We start from the raw sequence: 19409 nt of genomic DNA on the forward strand, positions 1-19409 counted from the left end.
ACAAAAGTATCTATATCCACAGTAAAACTAGTCCTATATCGACATAACCTGAAAGGCCGCTCAGCAAGGAAGAAGCCACTGCTCCAAAACCACCATAAAAAAGCCAGACTACGGTTTGCAACTGCACATGGGGACAAAGATCGTACTTTTTGGAGAAATGTCCTCTGATCTGATGAAAAAAAAATAGAACTGTTTGGCCATAATGACCATCGTTATGTTTGGAGGAAAAATGGGGAGGCGGGCAAGCCGAAGAACACCATCCCAATCGTGAAGCACGGGGGTGGCAGCATCATGTTGAGGGGCTGCTTTTCTGCAGGAGGGACTGGTGCACTTCACAAAATAGATGGCATCATGAGGGAGGAAATTTATGGGGATATATTGAAGAAACATCTCAAGACATCAGTCAGGAAGTTAAAGCTTGGTAGCAAATGGGTCTTCCAAAAGGCCAATGACCCCAAGCATATTTCCAAAGTTGTGGCAAAATGGCTTAAGGACAACAAATTAAAGGTGGCCATCACAAAGCCCTGACCTCAATCCTATAGAAAATGCGTGGGTAGAACTGAAAACGTGTGTGCGAGCAACGAGGCCTACAAAACCTGACTCAGTTACACCAGCTCTGTCAAAAGGAATGGGCCAAAATTCACCTAACTTATTGTGGGAAGCTTGTGGAAGGCTACCCAAAACATTTGACCCAAGTTAAACAATTTAAAGGCAATGCTACCAAATACTAATTGAGTGTATGTAAACTTCTGATCCACTGGGAATGTGATGAAAGAAATAAAAGCTGAAATAAATCATTCTCTTTACTATTATTCTGACATTTCACATTCTTAAAATAAAGTGGTGATCCTAACTGACCTAAGACAGGGAATTTTTACTAGGATTAAATGTCAGAAATTATGAAAAACGGAGTTTAAATGTATTTGGCTAAGGTGTATATAAACTTCTGACTTCAACTGTATATGTGCCATTCAGAGGGTGAATGGGCAAGACAGGGTATGGTAGTAGGTGCCAGGTGCACGCTGAACAATTTCCCTTCTGTATCAAGTATGGTCCACCACCCAAAGGACATCCAGCCAATTTGACACAACGTGGGAAGCATTGGAGTCATCATGGGCCAACATGCTTTCGACACATTGTAGAGTCTATGCCCTGATGAATTGAGGCTGCTCTGGGGGCAAAAGATGGTGCAACTCAATATTAGGAAGGTGTTCCTAATGTTTGTTGTACTCAGTGTATATTTGGTCTACATATTTGGATATGGCAGGATGCTATATTTATTTTTACCTTTATTTAACTAGGCAAGTCATTTCAGAACATATTCTTATTTTCAATGGCGGCCTAGGAACAGTGGGTTAACTGCCTTGTTCATGGGCAGAACGACAGATTTGTACCTTGGGAATTCGAACTTGCAACCTTTCGGTTACTAGCCCAATGCTCTAACCACTAGGCTACCCTGCCACCCCATATGTATGTTATGATATATGTACAACATACTATACATTCCCAAATTAATTGGTTAACCTGTACAGCATTTATTGCAGTTCTAATTTTCATAATACATTTTCATACTTTTTTCATTCCCCCTTCACTCAAGAACAAAGATGTCATAACAATAGAGATACTTTAAAAGTTGACTTAATGTAGTACTTTTGCGCCTTTGCCAAAGCTATTGAGTATTCTCTGTTAAGTTAGGCCTTTATCAGTCCACACCACAGGTTGAATCCAGATTTGGTCCCGCATGCCTTTCTGAATATAATGAATAATACTTTGAAATGATTTCCAATTTAAAGGATATGTTTTAGCTGACACCATCCATCATCATTAAACATGATGCAGTGATCTGATAAGCAGACCAGTCTCCAACCAGCAAACATGTCACTCCTCAGCAGACTGCTGGACAGATGATCTGACCCCTCACCAAGTGATCACAGCCAGCATTTATTCAGCTTCTCATCACAGTCACAGGCTATCCATAAGGGGGATGAAACCACAAATGTGGTTGAAGGAAACAGTAGGACAAACACAAACATGGCCACTACTACAGCCCTTAGCGTAATCCAACCCTTACGGAAATCACTGTTTTTTTCTGCGAACTCTCCTCTGCTGTCCATTTCATGAGTGAGGACATTCTGTCTTGTTAGAATGTGTATAGTCATGGTGCCAAATACGACTGAGTCTGTGTTTATTTTCAAAGGGATCAGGAAAATGCTCTGAATACATCCATGGTAAACAGGGCTGTATATTAGTACCACAGGCCAGTCCTAATTTGTGAACACTGACTGGCTTTCATCAGCTCACTCAAAACACACTATATTTTCTGAAACATTGACAGCCTTATGGTCCTACTTCCACAGACACACACTTAATTTAAACACACTCTTTTCTGAATGAAAGATATGATTCCCAACAGCCATAGGGCAGCTGAAGAGCATTAACCCAACACCTCCCAGACAGTAAATTAAAACTTGTAATCTACAGTATATTTGTAAAGTGTGTCACCATGTATCTGTAACTCTTCTCATTCGAAGTAGGAAGTATAGCTACACTATCTGAGGATCAATATAAAATATTAATATTTGAGAGAAAATTATGTAAATCAATGTAACAAGGTAAAATGCTTGTTTCATTTCTCAGGGTTTACCTGTGTGGCTGCTTTCTGCCCACATTCCAGGAGTCAGCCCAGTTAAGTACAAAATGCTGAAAGATAATTGTGAAATATTATTTTGTTCGTTCATAGGTTCTGATATTTGTTTTGTCTGTCATCAGGTGCCTGTCTCCAAAGCTGTCATTCTGTACCTTTTTAATCAACCTTTTCCCTACAGTCTCAATAGGACAGTTCCCAGCATGGGCCAAATTTGAAAAGGACAGTGAAAGGACTGAAACTGGGGGACTCACGTTGACAGGAGATTGTCAACGTGAGACGATCCTGGACCATCCTGGATGGTCTAGTGGTAATGCCACAGCCTCCTTGCCTACTCCCGTTTGATCCAACCTACCACCTGTTGACACAACCTCTCTCTATCTTTCCCCACTGTCATCCTCTCCTACTGTCCATCCACCATCAGTGCATACAGTGTAACAGATGACTGTTATAGTACTACTTCTCTAGTACAGTTATATTACACTCCTGGTTCTGGCATTTGCCCCTGGACCATAGGTTTTATAGTGTGTGTATTTTAAGTTTTATCTGAATTGAGAGCTATTCAAAGTATTCCTGCGGGGTGAAGGTTATGGTGTACAGTACATCTAGTGTACATTTGTGAGGGAGTGGGGATGAATCGGAGAGGCCTTTGAGCAAGGAGGCAGCCTGACACCCTACTGATGTGTCCATGTTCCCACCACCCCCCAACCCTGCCTTCCTCAATTTATCAGGAAGGCACTAACAATCTTATGACTACTGGGTCAACCCATCCATGTAAGACAACGGCTATTGACAAAGTATCTGAAAAGCTACTGATCATCCTGTGTTACGGGTGAATGTTGGAGACTGAGCGGTGTTTGGCTGCAGGTCATTCACGATATCTGGTGTCATGAGGGAGAAAGAAGTGAGTGCACAAAAGAAAAGCACCCTTTCCTGGCACTTGGGCTGTGTAGTAGCATGTCTGTCTGCAGGCTTATTAAAACTTGGCTCCTTAATGACCGTTCACCCTTGAAGCCTGCTGGGTGCTCAGCAGCACTCGGGAACCATGGAGCACAGGGCCTCTCTTCCTGCTCTCTCCTGACTGCTCAACTCTATGTAGCCACCATAGGCTGCATGGGGGAATTATGATAGTGATCTTGATATCAAGTTCTTCTAACATAAATACAAAAACTGTACAGTATGGTAACACACGGTGGTTGTTTCGTCAACATGTTATGCAGATACAGTACCAGTCAAAAGTTTGGACACATTGACTCATTCAAGGGTTTTTCTTTATTTTTTACTATATTCTACATTGTAGAATAATAGTGAAGACATCACAACTATGAAATAACACATATGGACTCTTGTAGTAACCAAAAAAGTGTTAAACAATTAAAAATATATCTTAGATTTAGTAGCCACCCTTTTGCCTTGATGACAGCTATGCACAATCTTGGCATTCTCTCAACCAGCTTCACCTGGAATGCTTTTCCAACAGTTTTGAAGGAGTTCCCACATATGGTGAGCACTTGTTGGCTGCTTTTCCTTCACTCTGCGGTCCAACTCATTTTTATTTGATTTTATTTCACCTTTATTTAACCAGGTAGGCTAGTTGAGAACAAGTTCTCATTTACAACTGCGACCTGGCCAATATAAAGCAAAACAGTGCGACACAAACAACAACACAGAGTTACACATGGAATAAACAAACGTACAGTCAATAACACAAAATAAAAAAAAGAAAGTCTATATACAGTGTGTGCAAATGGCAATAGGCCATAGTAGCGAAGTAATTACAATTTAGCAAATTAACACTGGAGTGATAGATGTGCAGATGATGATGTGCAAGTAGAAATACTGGTGTATCCCAAACCATCTCCATTAGGTTGAGGTCGGGTGATTGAGAAGGCCAGGTCATCTGATGAAGCACTCCATCACTCTCCTTCTTGGTCAAATAGCCCTTACACAGCCTGGAGGTGTGTTGGGTTATTGTCCTGTTGAAAAACAAATGATGGTCCCACTAAGTGCACACCAGATGGGATGACATATCGCGGCAGAATGCTGTGGTAGCCATGCTGGTTAAGTGTTCCTTGAATTCTAAATAAATCACTGACAGTGTCACCAGCAAAGCACCCCCACACCATCACACCACCTCCTCCATACTGGGAACCACACATGCGGAGATCATCCGTTCATCTACTCTGCGTCTCACAAAGACACGGCAGTTAGAACCAAAAATCAAACATTTGGACTCATCAGACCAAAGGACAGATTTCCACCGGTCTAATGTCCATTGCTCGTGTTTCTTGGTCCAACCAAGTCCCTTCTTTTTGGTGTCCTTTAGTAGTTTCTATGCAGCAATTCGACCTTGAAGGCCTGATTCACGCAGTCTCCTCTGAACAGTTGATGTTGAGATGTGTCTGTTACTTGAACTCCGTGAAGCATTTATTTAGGCTGCAATTTCTGAGGCTGGAAACTTTAATGAACTTATCCTCTGCAGCAGGTAACTCTGGGTCTTCGTTCCCTGTGGCGGTCCTCATGAGAGCCAGTTTCATTATAGCGCTCAATGGTTTACTGCACATGAAGAAACTTTCAAGTTCTTGAAATTTTCTGGATTGGCTGACCTTCATGTCTAAAAGTAATGATGGACTGTCATTTCTATTTGCTTATCTGAGCTGTTATTGCCATAATATGGACTTGGTCTTTTACCAAATAGGGCTATCTTCTGTATACCAACCCTACCTTGTCACAACACAACTGATTGGCTCAAACTCATTAAGAAGGAAAGACATTGCACAAATTAACTTTTAACAATGCACACTTGTTAATTAAAATGCATTCCAGGTGACTACCTCATGAAGCTGGTTGAGAGAATGCCAAGAGCTGGTGTGAGTTTGTGTTAGATGGGGGCAAGGGTGACATGGGAAGGATTGGGCCACATAGGCTTGCCCCTAGTTGACTCCTGCTGACGCCATGACTTAAGCCTGCGGACAGTGCCCCTGGTGTGTGTGTGCGTGCATGTGTGTTTGTGTACACTGAGTGTACAAAACATTAAGAACACCTTCCTAATATAGAGTTGCACCCCCCCCCAAGACTTAAAAATCCTTCTTTCAAATCAAATTTATTTATATAGCCCTTCGTACAACAGCTGATATCTCAAAGTGCTGTACAGAAACCCAGCCTAAAACCCCAAACAGCAAGCAATGCAGGTGTAGAAGCAGGAAAAACTCCCTAGAAAGGCCAAAACCTAGGAAGAAACCTAGAGAGGAACCAGGCTATGAGGGGTGGCCAGTCCTCTTCTGGCTGTGCCGGGTGGAGATTATAACAGGACTTGAAAATTCTTTAACCTGTCTCCTCCCCTTCATCTACGCCGATTGAAGTGTATTTAACAAGTGACATCAGTCATAGCTTTAAGGGATCATAGCTTTCATGTGCATCACACTAGGCTGTGTCTTGTGTGTGTGTGTGTGTGTGTGTGTGTGTGTGTGTGTGTGTGTGTGTGTGTGTGTGTGTGTGTGTGTGTGTGTGTGTGTGTGTGTGTGTGTGTGTGTGTGTGTGTGTGTGGACATCATTACACAATAATAACATGGCTGCCCCCGTACTCCCTACAGACTGTGATTTACTTGCTTGGCAGTGATGAGGCACACCAGGGAGAATGTGTTTAAATAAGGATCGGACCCTTTTTTCAATTTTCGCCTAAAATGACATACCCAAATCTAAATGCCTGTAGCTCAGGACCTGAAGCAAGGATATGCATATTCTTGATACCATTTGAAAGGAAGCACTTTGAAGTTTGTGGAAATGTGAAATTAATGTAGGAGAATACAACACATTAGATCTGTTACATGTTTTTTTATTTTTTTATTTATCATCTTTGAAATACAAAAGAAAGGCCATAATATACTATTGCAGTTTAGGCGCGATTTAGATTTTGGCCACTAGATGGCAGCAGTGTAAGTGCAACGTGAACCATTGCAATACGTCAGAAAATGTTATATCAAGTCTGCCCAAATGTGCCGAATTGGTCAATTGATACATTTTCAAGTACATAACTATAGAGAATATACAAAAATGATATGGTAATAACAAATTTAAGTTTACACACTCCCAGATAGGTCATACATGATGGAAAATTAGCTTCCAAACAGAAAAGACACTAACCTTCACACATCTAGATTGACGGGGAGGGGTGGTTCAAACTTTAGAAGCGTTCCTACATTTGAATATAAAAATGTATTTTATCAAACAAAACTATGCTACATTTTATCTCCTGGACCCTCAGGATGACAAATCAGAGCAAGGTTACTGAATGTAAGTAGATTATTTACCTTCAGAGGTAAATGTATCAAGCCAGTTGCTGTGATAAAAGCAATGGTATTTTTTCACTGTAATAGCTACTGTAATTTGGATAGTGCAGTTAGATAAACAAGAATTTAAGCTTCCTGCCCATATGAGACATGTCTATGTCCTGGGAAATGTTCTTGTTACTTACAACGTCATGCTAATCACATTAGCCCACATTAGCTCAACCGTCCAGGTGGAGGAACACCGATCCTGAAGAGGTTTTAATGCAGTGTGTGGAAATCCCAGATTGGGTAATGAAGTTGTGAAAAAGACTGTGAGTTGTATTTACCGCTTTACAGAACACTTTGGTTTTGACGGTGGGGCATAGCCTGTAGCATCTTGCAGATAAAGGTCTGATCCACAGCTCCACAGCCTGAGTTGATAAAGCTGCCTCTGCACTGACTGATACAGGTTGACACAGAATAAAAGGAAGTTCAAAGAGCTGCCATTAAAGTGGCATGACGAATGGAGCCCTTTTTCCTAACATCTGTCTGAAGCACTGTGAAGGGAAGGGCCTAGAGTGTCTTCCTGCCTGGAGGCCTCTGCAGCACACCAGATAGGCCAGGGAGAGGGGCCTGTTCCCCAGCCTCAGAAACACTGCCTTCCCCATGACACTTCTCCACTCCCATTCCTCTCAGACTGTCCTCTCACCCAGGATCACATGACACTAACAAGGTTTAATTGATTTTCATACACAGAGACAGAGAGCTTCACTCTTAGTGTTGCTGCGGAGACAGCGCTTCACTCTCAGTGGTGTCGCTAGCTATCAGTGTTAGCCTTCTGAGCTCTGACCTGAAGGGAACCTTACCTCCTGCTCTTCTGGAGTCTAATGATTAGTTATGTTTAGTGACAGAAATCACTGTTGATCTCTTATTTGTGGTGTCATCCCTTGTTAATGTAAGCAAGTTCTCAGAGGGCAAATCCTAACTTCCACTTAAGTCAATTCACTTTGTCATGCGTTGATGTCAATGGAAGACTAAGGGGTTCGTCCTGTGAACAGAGCTCAAGTATACCTCGTCAGCTGATTGTGCTGAGTAAGCCTAAGTGGGATGTGTTAAGGTTTAATGGTTTGAAAAATAATTCATTTATGATGCTTAATGGGAACCTATTAAGGTCAAATTTGCCTCATGTTGTGGGTTAAATCTCATCATAACGTTCTGACACTTAAACCTCATTGTTAATAGGGTTCAATTGAGGCTTATACTTTGTTGAGATCTCCTCCAATGGGCACTGAAGAGAGCACATGATGAACCTCAGCTCACAGTTAATCAAGCATGGGTTCTTTCCAGAACAAAATAACATTGTGGGAATGGTTGATAAATCCATATGGAACCAAAATTATATTTTTGTTGTTGTCGAATGTTACATAATATAAACATCTACCATAGTATGTTAAATGGATTATGTCAAATAAAATAAAATTGTATTTGTCACAGGCGCCAAATGCAACGGGTGTAGACCAAAATAATAACACGAGGAACAAAAATACACAAGAATGGAGCTAAATACAGGGAGTACCAATACCAGATCAATGTGGAGCTATATACAGGGAGTACCAATACCAGATCAATGTGGAGCTATATACAGGGAGTACCAGTACCAGATCAATGTGGAGCTATATACAGGGAGTACCAGTACCAGATCAATGTGGAGCTAAATACAGGGAGTACCAATACCAGATCAATGTGGAGCAATATACAGGGAGTACCAATACCAGATCAATGTGGAGCTATATACAGGGAGTACCAATACCAGATCAATGTGGAGCTATATACAGGGAGTACCAATACCAGATCAATGTGGAGCTATATACAGGGAGTACCAGTACCAGATCAATGTGGAGCTATATACAGGGAGTACCGATACCAGATCAATGTGGAGCTATATACAGGGAGTACCAGTACCAGATCAATGTGGAGCTATATACAGGGAGTACCAGTACCAGATCAATGTGGAGCTATATACAGGGAGTACCAGTACTAGATCAATGTGGAGCTATATACAGGGAGTACCAGTACCAGATCAATGTGGAACTATATACAGGGAGTACCAGTACTAGATCAATGTGGAGCTATATACAGGGAGTACCAGTACTAGATCAATGTGGAGCTATATACAGGGAGTACCAGTACTAGATCAATGTGGAACTATATACAGGGAGTACCAGTACCAGATCAATGTGGAGCTATATACAGGGAGTACCAGTACTAGATCAATGTGGAGCTATATACAGGGAGTACCAGTACCAGATCAATGTGCAGGGGTATGAAGTATTTGAGGTAGAAATGTACATGAAGGCAGGGTGTGACTAGGCATCAGGAAAGATAATAATAATAAGAGTAAAATAAAGAACTGAGTAGAAACAGCATATGAGTGTATACGTGTTGCTTCCAGTAACCATATCCTAAAATACTCAGTTGATTTCCTGCCTCTGCTTGTAAAATAGGTACTTGTCATCAATGAGTCAACCACCAAACATTGTGTATGCCTCATGTAAAGGTAAACACACATTTATGTTCATTAGTCAACTGACTGCAATGCCTAGTAGTATCAAAATTGACATTTTGACTTGTTTCGCAAATCCTTTCCTGCATTTGCTGCATTCCCCCTGTCCTACCCAGCTCTGTCTCTCTCTGACTTAAAGTATCAGGCTTTTGGCTGTTGAGTGGTGGGATTGGGAAAGAAAAGAACAGTGAAGAACCAACAGACTATGATTGATTACTAAACACGTTTCAGTCAGGACAGGTCACTGGAACAGTAAACTGTAATTTGTGTTTGTGTGCAGGGCTCTAAATTAACATTTTTGATTGTTAGCACTGGTGCTCCCAACTTAAAACTGTTTAGGAGCACAGCATAAAAATTAGGAGCACCAGAAATAAAGATTTATTTTATTGATTGAGATATAGCCTATTTTATATACAGGGCCTGATTAATTCAGGGGCTTACTTGATTGGGTAACTGATTAATGCAACAACCAAACTGCGTAATAAATACATGTGACTGGTCAATTGTGTGATTCAGGGGCTGGGACCAAGTCCAAAGGCAAACAGGCAAAAAATATATATATTATGTTATTTTATATATTATTATAATTTTGTATCCAACCACAGGAGCCCGCTCTCAATGCTCAAAATAAACCAGAGCGCATAATTTAGCCACAGAGGATCAATACTTCATCAGAAACACATACAGATATCTTAGAAAATTAAGGAAACACCAACATAAATTGTCTTGGTATAGATTCTACAAGTGGACCTAAACCATGCCAGGAAATGCAACTCTTGTGTGAGAAAATGCGTATATTTTTTAATATTTGCATGAAAATCTGTCGCCAATTGGATGGAAACCTAGTTGCAATGTTGTAAATATGTGGAGATTTTAGGGGAATGTTTACACGTTTGACATCTACATTCACTCCTTTAACAGCAGGTGTAATTTCTCTAAGTAACCAGGTAAAGTACATGTTTGTCACGTTCTGACCTTTATTTCCTTTGTTTTGTCTTTATTTAGTATGGTCAGGGCGTGAGTTGGGGTGGGCAGTCTATCTGTGTTTTTCTATGTTGGGGTTTTGAGTTCGGCCTGGTATGGTTCTCAATCAGAGGCAGCTGTCAATCGTTGTCCCTGATTGAGAATCATATTTAGGTAGCCTGGGTTTCACTTTTGGTTTGTGGGTGTTTGTTTCCGTGTGAGTGTTTGTTGCCTCACGGTACTGTTTCGGTTTCGTTCGTTTCATGTTTATTGTTTTGTATTTTGGAGTGTTCAGTTTATGTCTTAAAATAAACATTATGGACACTTACCACGCTGCATATTGGTCCTCCGATCCTTCTCGCTTCTCCTCGTCAGAAGAGGAGGACGACAGCCGTTACAATGTTGGATAAGAAATACCACGACAGACCTAATGGAAACAGCACATTTGTCTGTAAACTTTCCAAATGTTGACTAAACAAAAGACGATAGACTAGGTGGGATCTTTTTTTGTCGGTAGAATGAATTACGTGAGAAATTGAGGTGCAAACATCTTTATTCACAAATATTGATAGTAGACTTGGAGTCACGCGATGATATTGTGTGGTCCTCCAACTACGATTTGGGAAAACATGTAATTTATTAGGCTACAGATGAAATAAGTTATGATGAACTTCACAGGGTGGTGAAAGTGCAAGGTGATGAGGTTGATGCTCCTTTCCAATAAATATCAAGGGTATTCTTCTGATGACATGATGATCGATGATTGGCTGCCGTTTGACAAATAAACATTATATTGATCTTTATGTCCATAACAATCTCATCATGTAGGCTATACCCGCACTGTATCTGCGAGCTGTTGGCTAGAGCACATGTGTCAAGACCAGAACGGGCACATTTGCTATATAACACAACATTGTTTGTGACAAAACCATCAGTAGAGTTGAAAATGCCCTGGAAACCCATTTAACTTGTATTTTTTATTCAGTATTTATTCATTTAACCGCAAAAGTTATTTTATGTGCATTACGTCATTACGCACAACCTTTTACAACTACAAGTCAATTTGATTGAAACATTTCTCTGGTGGGAAAATGTGCATATTGTTTTTATGCAGGTTTTAGAATATTCGCATGAAAATCTGTCGGCAATTGGATGAAAACCTAGCTACTGGGGTAAAAACTGTACTGAAATGTAAGTAACCTTCTGGAGATGATCAAGCAAATTAAGTGAATCCAATATTTTTCTCCTCACAGAAATTGTATTAAAATGCATTTTACTGCTCCTGGTTCAAGTATAAATCAGTTTAATAAGGTCTCTATGACATTCATCAATGTGAGCTAAAGGAAAGGGGAAGCAGTCTTCATGTTTCTCCAACCTCAGTGGAAGCTTTAGGGCCATGATGTTGTTTTACAACAAACTGCAAGGCAGTTTCATTTAATCTAATCCTTGTGCCTTTTTAAACAATTAGGTAATTGTTTACACATTCTGTGGAATAAACCTGGATGGTAGAGAAAAGGAAATCCATTAGAATGATGTGCCAGACAGTTGGCATCTGTACTGCAACTTCTGTCTCACCTTTCCCCCATTTCTTTTACAGTAAGAACCCTCCTTCCAATGGACTTCCAGATGTCATTCATGCCATTGGTTATGAAGATACAAAAAGTGTTTATGAAATTGTGCCGAATAGAGACATCAGTTTCCATTAGCCGTGGCCACATTGTTGGGAGAAATAAGTGTGTGTTATGTTTAGTGCTGAGTACATTTTTTTTTAGGGAATTATTACAACGCAGCAGATATCCATTTATATCCTCCTGGGTAGTAAAGCTGCTAATGTGGAAAATGCTTGACCCAGATTTTCCATGCTCTGCTGGTGGAGCAACGTGAATGGGGAGCATGGCTGTGATTCGAAAAAAGGAGCTAAAGGCAGCTTCAGAGCGCAAAATGACAATATTATGTGGAAGCCCAGCAGTGGACCCATTCCAAATAGCACAGTTGACCAGGCCACAGCAGTGGAAAGGACTCCCATGGGGTTGTACCACTGGGTATGTAAGTGTGTTGTGCTGAGGGTGAAGGGAGGGGGGAATGGGAGGGAGAGGGAATAGGACTTCAAAGGCCCATCCATCACATCCCATAAACCCCCACAGACCTCCCTCCTCTCTAGAACATGGGCTCTGGTAAAAGCCAATCAAAACATGATGACTCTCATTAAGTATTTGGAGTTCACCAGGGACTATGCAACAGGGCACTACACCCCCATCCCACAGCACAGGACACTCTCTCCATCCCACAGCACAGGGCACTCCCTCATCCCACAGCACAGTGCACTCCCCCCATCTCACAGCACTGGGAACTCCCCCATCCCAGGGCACTCCCCCATCCCACAGCACAGTGTACTCCCCCCATCTCACAACACAGGGCACTCCCCCATCCCACAGCACAGGGCACTCCCCCCATCCCACAGCACAGTGCACTCCCCCCATCCCACAGCACAGGGCGCTCCCCCCATCCCACAGCACAGTGCACTCCCCCCATCCCACAGCAATGGGAACTCCCCACAGCACAGGGCACTCCCCCCATCCCACAGCACAGTGCACTCCCCCCATCCCACAGCACAGTGCACTCCCCCCATCCCACAGCAATGGGAACTCCCCACAGCACAGGGCACTCCCCCATCCACAGCACAGTGCACTCCCCCCATCCCACAGCAATGGGAACTCCCCACAGCACAGGGCACTCCCCCATCCCACAGCACAGGGCACAGGGCACTCCCCCATCCCACAGCACAAGGTACTCCACCATCTCACAACACAGGGCACTCCCCCCATCTCACAACACAGGGCACTTCCCACAGCACAGGGCACTCCCCCATCCCACAGCACTCCCCCATCCCACAGCACAGCGCACTCCCCCATCCCACAGCACAGGGCACTCCCCCCATCTCACAACACAGGGCAATCCCCCATCCCACAGCACAGGGCAATCCCCCATCCCACAACACAGGGCACTCCCCCATCCCACAGCACAGGGCACTCCCCCCATCCCACAGCACAGGGAACTCCCCACAGCACAGGGAACTCCCCACAGCACAGGGAACTCCCCCCATCCCACAGCACAGTGCACTCCCCCATCCCACAGCACAGGGAACTCCCCCCATCCCACAGCACAGGGAACTCCCCCCATCCCACAGCACATTGCACTCCCCCATCCCACCGCACAGTGCACTCCCCCATCCCACAGCACAGGGAACTCCCCACATCCCACAGCACAGGGAACTCCCCCCATCCCACAGCAAAGTGCACTCCCCCCATCCCACAGCACAGGGCACTCCCCCATCCCACAACACAGGGCAATCCCCCATCCCACACCACAGGGAACTCCCTCATCCCACCGCACAGTGCACTCCCCCCATCCCACAGCACAGGGAACTCCCCCCATCCCACAGCAAAGTGCACTCCCCCCATCCCACAGCACAGGGCACTCCCTCATCCCACCGCACAGTGCACTCCCCCCATCCCACAGCACAGGGAACTCCCCCCATCCCACAGCACAGGGAACTCCCCCCATCCCACAGCACAGTGCACTCCCCCATCCCACAGCACAGGGCACTCCCCCATCCCACAGCACAGGGCACTCCCCCATCCCACAGCACAGGGCACTCCCCCATCCCACAGCACAGGGCACTCCCCCATCCCACAGCACAGGGAACTCCCCCCATCCCACAGCACAGGGAACTCCCCCCATCCCACAGCACAGTGCACTCCCCCATCCCACCGCACAGTGCACTCCCCCATCCCACAGCACAGGGAACTCCACCATCTCACAACACAGGGCACTCCCCCCATCTCACAACACAGGGCACTTCCCACAGCACAGGGCACTCCCCCATCCCACAGCACTCCCCCATCCCACAGCACAGCGCACTCCCCCATCCCACAGCACAGGGCACTCCCCCCATCTCACAACACAGGGCAATCCCCCATCCCACAGCACAGGGCAATCCCCCATCCCAGAACACGGGGCACTCCCCCATCCCACAGCACAGGGCACTCCCCCCATCCCACAGCACAGGGAACTCCCCACAGCACAGGGAACTCCCCCCATCCCACAGCACAGTGCACTCCCCCATCCCACAGCACAGGGAACTCCCCCCATCCCACAGCACATTGCACTCCCCCATCCCACCGCACAGTGCACTCCCCCATCCCACAGCACAGGGAACTCCCCACATCCCACAGCACAGGGAACTCCCCCCATCCCACAGCAAAGTGCACTCCCCCCATCCCACAGCACAGGGCACTCCCCCATCCCACAACACAGGGCAATCCCCCATCCCACAACACAGAGAACTCCCCACAGCACAGGGCACTCCCTCATCCCACCGCACAGTGCATTCCCCCCATCCCACAGCACAGGGAACTCCCCCCATCCCACAGCACAGGGAACTCCCCCCATCCCACAGCACAGTGCACTCCCCCATCCCACAGCACAGGGCACTCCCCCATCCCACAGCACAGGGCACTCCCCCATCCCACAGCACAGGGCACTCCCCCATCCCACAGCACAGGGCACTCCCCCATCCCACAGCACAGGGAACTCCCCCCATCCCACAGCACAGGGAACTCCCCCCATCCCACAGCACAGTGCACTCCCCCATCCCACCGCACAGTGCACTCCCCCATCCCACAGCACAGGGAACTCCCCCCATCCCACAGCACAGGGAACTCCCCCCATCCCACAGCAAAGTGCACTCCCCCCATCCCACAGCACAGGGCACTCCCCCATCCCACAACACAGGGCAATCCCCCATCCCACAGCACAGGGAACTCCCCACAGCACAGGGCACTCCCCCATCCCACCGCACAGTGCACTCCCCCCATCCCACAGCACAGGGAACTCCCCCCATCCCACAGCACAGTGCACTCCCCCATCCCACAGCACAGGGAACTCCCCCCATCCCACAGCACAGTGCACTCCCCCATCCCACAGCACAGGGCACTCCCCCATCCCACAGCACAGGGCACTCCCCCATCCCACAGCACAGGGCACTCCCCCATCCCACAGCACAGGGCACTCCCCCATCCCACAGCACAGTGCACTCCCCCATCCCACAGCACAGGGCACTCCCGCATCCCACAGCACAGTGCACTCCCCCCATCCCACAGCAATGGGAACTCCCCACAGCACAGGGCACTTCCCCATCCCACAGCACAGGGCACTCCCCCATCCCCCATCCCACAGCACAAGACACTCCCCCATCTCACAACACAGGGCACTCCCCCCATCTCACAACACAGGGCACTCCCCCCTTATTTACTAGTTTAGTAAAGTCATTTCTCTATTGATTTATGCTTGACTGATTCTATGTGAGTATGAGAGAGTCTCAGACTAAGTTTGACTGATGAATGGAAGGCCTCTCATATATGGAAAATGTATACTTGCTGGAAAGTTATGGCAGCAGGGTCTTTCTTGGCCTAATTGGCTGCCAGCGTGATCCGCCCTTTGAATTGGTTCCAGTGGCATTTATCAACAAGGGCCAAGACATCATGCAGAGCTTTGTTTATAAAGTGGACACTTCTAAATCAAATTTCCAGAGACATGAGGACTGTCTGCCTTCCCCACCATGTGCAGCAGAGACAAGCTGAGGTGGTGACTTAAGAACCCATTCACAATTAATGTGTTTGTTTATTTCCTGCCTGGCTAGAATGGAAATGTTGATCTGAACAGAGATGTTTTAAGGACCCACCTGGGTTGCCATGGACAAAATAACTCTGATGTGATAAATCTGAGACAACTATGAAACAGTCCTCTTCATGTTGGTCTGGTCTATGTCCGAGGTTCTGCTGCCCTTGATCCAAGTCCCCTGGCCCAAATCACACTTCACTTCAGCAGCTGAACCAAAACCAGATGAATGAGGAGGGCATGGAGCTGGGCAATTAAATTTCAAGCACCTTAACATTGTGATTTATGCTAATGAGAGGCAGCTGGCCTGATCACATTTCAAATTTCAGTCGTTATGTTTGGTAAACGAGCTTCTCGGAGTTGGGCCGACAGAGCTGGATGGGACCGGCGGGAGACCCTGTTCACCTTCAGCCCGTTGCATTCCAGCTTACAGATGAGTTCAATCTCTGCAGGGAAGGGCCGGCAGGCGGCCCTCATGGGGCTCTCCATGCAGACCGCTCAGGAGGGAGAGTGAGAGAAGAGAGTCTATGAGGGAAGCCTGGCTTGTTGAAACACGGGCTCCATGTGTTAAAATATTGGCTTCCTCTGATTTCAGAGTAAGGGCCCTGTCCACTATAGACACAGTTTATTGCACGGCCAGAAGACACACAAACAGAGTCGCTGAGCCCCTGCCGTGTAACCCCAAACATCAGAAACAAGACAAAAACTCTGAGCGCTATCCACACAACACATAGCCCCCCTCAAGTCCCCCGCAGAGACCTTACTGATCAGCCTCAACCAACACTGGACCCTGGATGGTCAGTAGGGTCATTGAGTCATACGTACGTATACCTAACAAACACAGACTCATAACACATGGAAAAATAAAGTTTGGTGGGATGAATTGAGTCCTTTTGTGCTGCAGAAAGGCCCTGACTTCAGGCCTTACCTCATTTGCTGCAGCTGGCCCCTGGATCCCTATAACACTGCCAGGAGTCATCCATATCACACACTTTGCTGTGGGAGTAGCATGTGCATTATGTACTGGCAGTGCCTTTGCCAAGAAGATGTTAAGAGCAAGCACTTGTCCAGTGATGAAGGTTTGGGAGGGTCAAAGGGGTGATTTTCATTAAGAGGTTGTGGATTTGAGGGAGCTCTACTCGGAAGTTCTTAATCTGGTCATGTCATCTCTGTGTGGCTAGTGCATGAAGTCTTTGTTAACCTTAAACAACTCATACCCGCAAATGAATGAAACAATCATTCAGCTGTGAATGTGGATGTAATGCTAGTACTGGATGACATACTTGAAACTCATTGCCAAGGGTGCTGAGTTCTGTGTAACTTTGAAGTGTTACTAGACTCCCACTCTCATTTTAACAGAGTTGAGAAATGTTTCCACTTCTTCTCCACAATCCAGGAACTGAACAATGACACACGCACACAAACACAAAGTCTATATCGGTGTAGTGTAGTGCTCTCTCAAGCCAGTACTCGCAATTCCACATAAAACATTTAAAAAGCCAAGTATGAGTATCATGAAAGGAGAAGTGGCTGTCTTAAAGGCAGGTTACCGTTTTTCGTCTTATATCTTGTTCTGGAGGCAGCTCTGCAGAGTGGTCACAGGTTGGCACAACCACAAAGTCATACAATTTTGACTTTGCTGCTGGCCCATCTCGTGGAAATTGCTCTGTTCTACCTCCAGGACAAGACTCATCCCAATAAATGTCAACCTTCGCCCATGTGACCTAGTTCCATTGCCCCAATCTGACAGCACCTCATTCGTGCAGTACAAGCTGGGGAGGACACCTCAGTCTAAGCACATTACAGTTATCTTCCACCGCTTCCTTTTGGTCAGGGACTGGCTCTTTTATGTAAAGTTTTTACGATGGAGGTCTAAAATGATATCTGCTCCAAGGAGAAGCTATAAAAAAAAAGATAATTAATAGAATGGATATTCTATTTAAGCTGTTCCAAAATGTTATTCCATCAAAACGAGTCCCATTTCTCTTTAGCTTATAAGATTTGTATTCCCTCCCCTTTTCCCCGGGTCTTGACTGCTGCCCAGCCTGAACAATATCTGTATTATGTCTGCAGTTGGGCAGATAAAAGGGAGCTGAGGACCTTGGTACAAATGGCAAAAGGTAGCTAAGAGATTGACATTCTACATGGTCTCCTCCATCAAGGGTAGTCACTGAGGCTGGTTCAAATTGAACACTTACAATTCCGGAGCCGTGGCTTAGAATGTACTGTTGATACTTGATTACAATGAGGACCCTACATTCTGAGTGTAATGATACTGTTTGGGTTTCTAATGGGAACACTTGAACTCTGACCCCAAGGCAGCACTCTAATGGTGACGGCTCATTCAGTCATTGTGCCTCTGACTAAACTAACACAAATGTCTCACTACTGGAACAGTTCCACTGACAGGCAAATCCTTCAGTGTTTGTTCCCGGATAGAATTGATTAGAAGGTGTCAAATCCATAGAATATGATGACTCAATGGCCCCACAATGCTGACACAGCCTCAATGGCCTCTCATTTCACAGCACAGAGTGATCATTCAAGGGAGGGATCAGTGAGGCCCAAAGCAAAGGCACAAAGACCAGCCTGGCCTCAGAGCCATATAAAGCATACTTTACATATTCCTGAGCACCTCCAAGACGTATGACACCTACTAATGGTCTAGTTACTTTAGACAGAAACAAAAGTAGGGAGTTGGTCGGGGAGGATGGATGGGTGTAATCCGCGACAAGCTAGCAATCTGAAGGTTGCGTGTTCGAGTCACGTTAGGGACAGCTGTAGCATTTTAGCTAACCCTTCCCCTAAACCCTTATTCTAAACTTTACCAAATTCACCTAACCACCATGTTACGCTCGTTGAAAGATGAAGACCAAGGTGCAGCGTGGTAGACGTACATTTTACTTTTATTTAAAATTACACAAAAAAAACAAAAAAAATACAAAACGAACGTAAAGCTCTGTAGCGCTAAACAGCAACTATACAAAGACAAGATTCCACAACTGAAGTTGGGAAAAAGGGCTGCCTAAGTATGATCCCCAATCAGAGACAAAGATAGACAGCTGCCTCTGACTGGGAACCACACCCGGCCAACAAAGAAATAGACAAACTAGAATGCTCACCCAAATCACACCCTGACCTAACCAAATAGAGAAGTATAAAGGCTCTCTAAGGTCAGGGCGTGAGAGTACCCCCTCCCCCAAAGGTGCGGACTCCGGCCGCAAAACTTGACTCTATAGGGGAGGGTCTGGGTGGGCATCTATCCTCGGTGGCGGCTCCGGTTCGGGACGTA

Source organism: Salvelinus alpinus, chromosome 25, assembly GCF_045679555.1.
Source record: "Salvelinus alpinus chromosome 25, SLU_Salpinus.1, whole genome shotgun sequence".
Classification (NCBI taxonomy): Eukaryota; Metazoa; Chordata; class Actinopteri; order Salmoniformes; family Salmonidae; genus Salvelinus; species Salvelinus alpinus.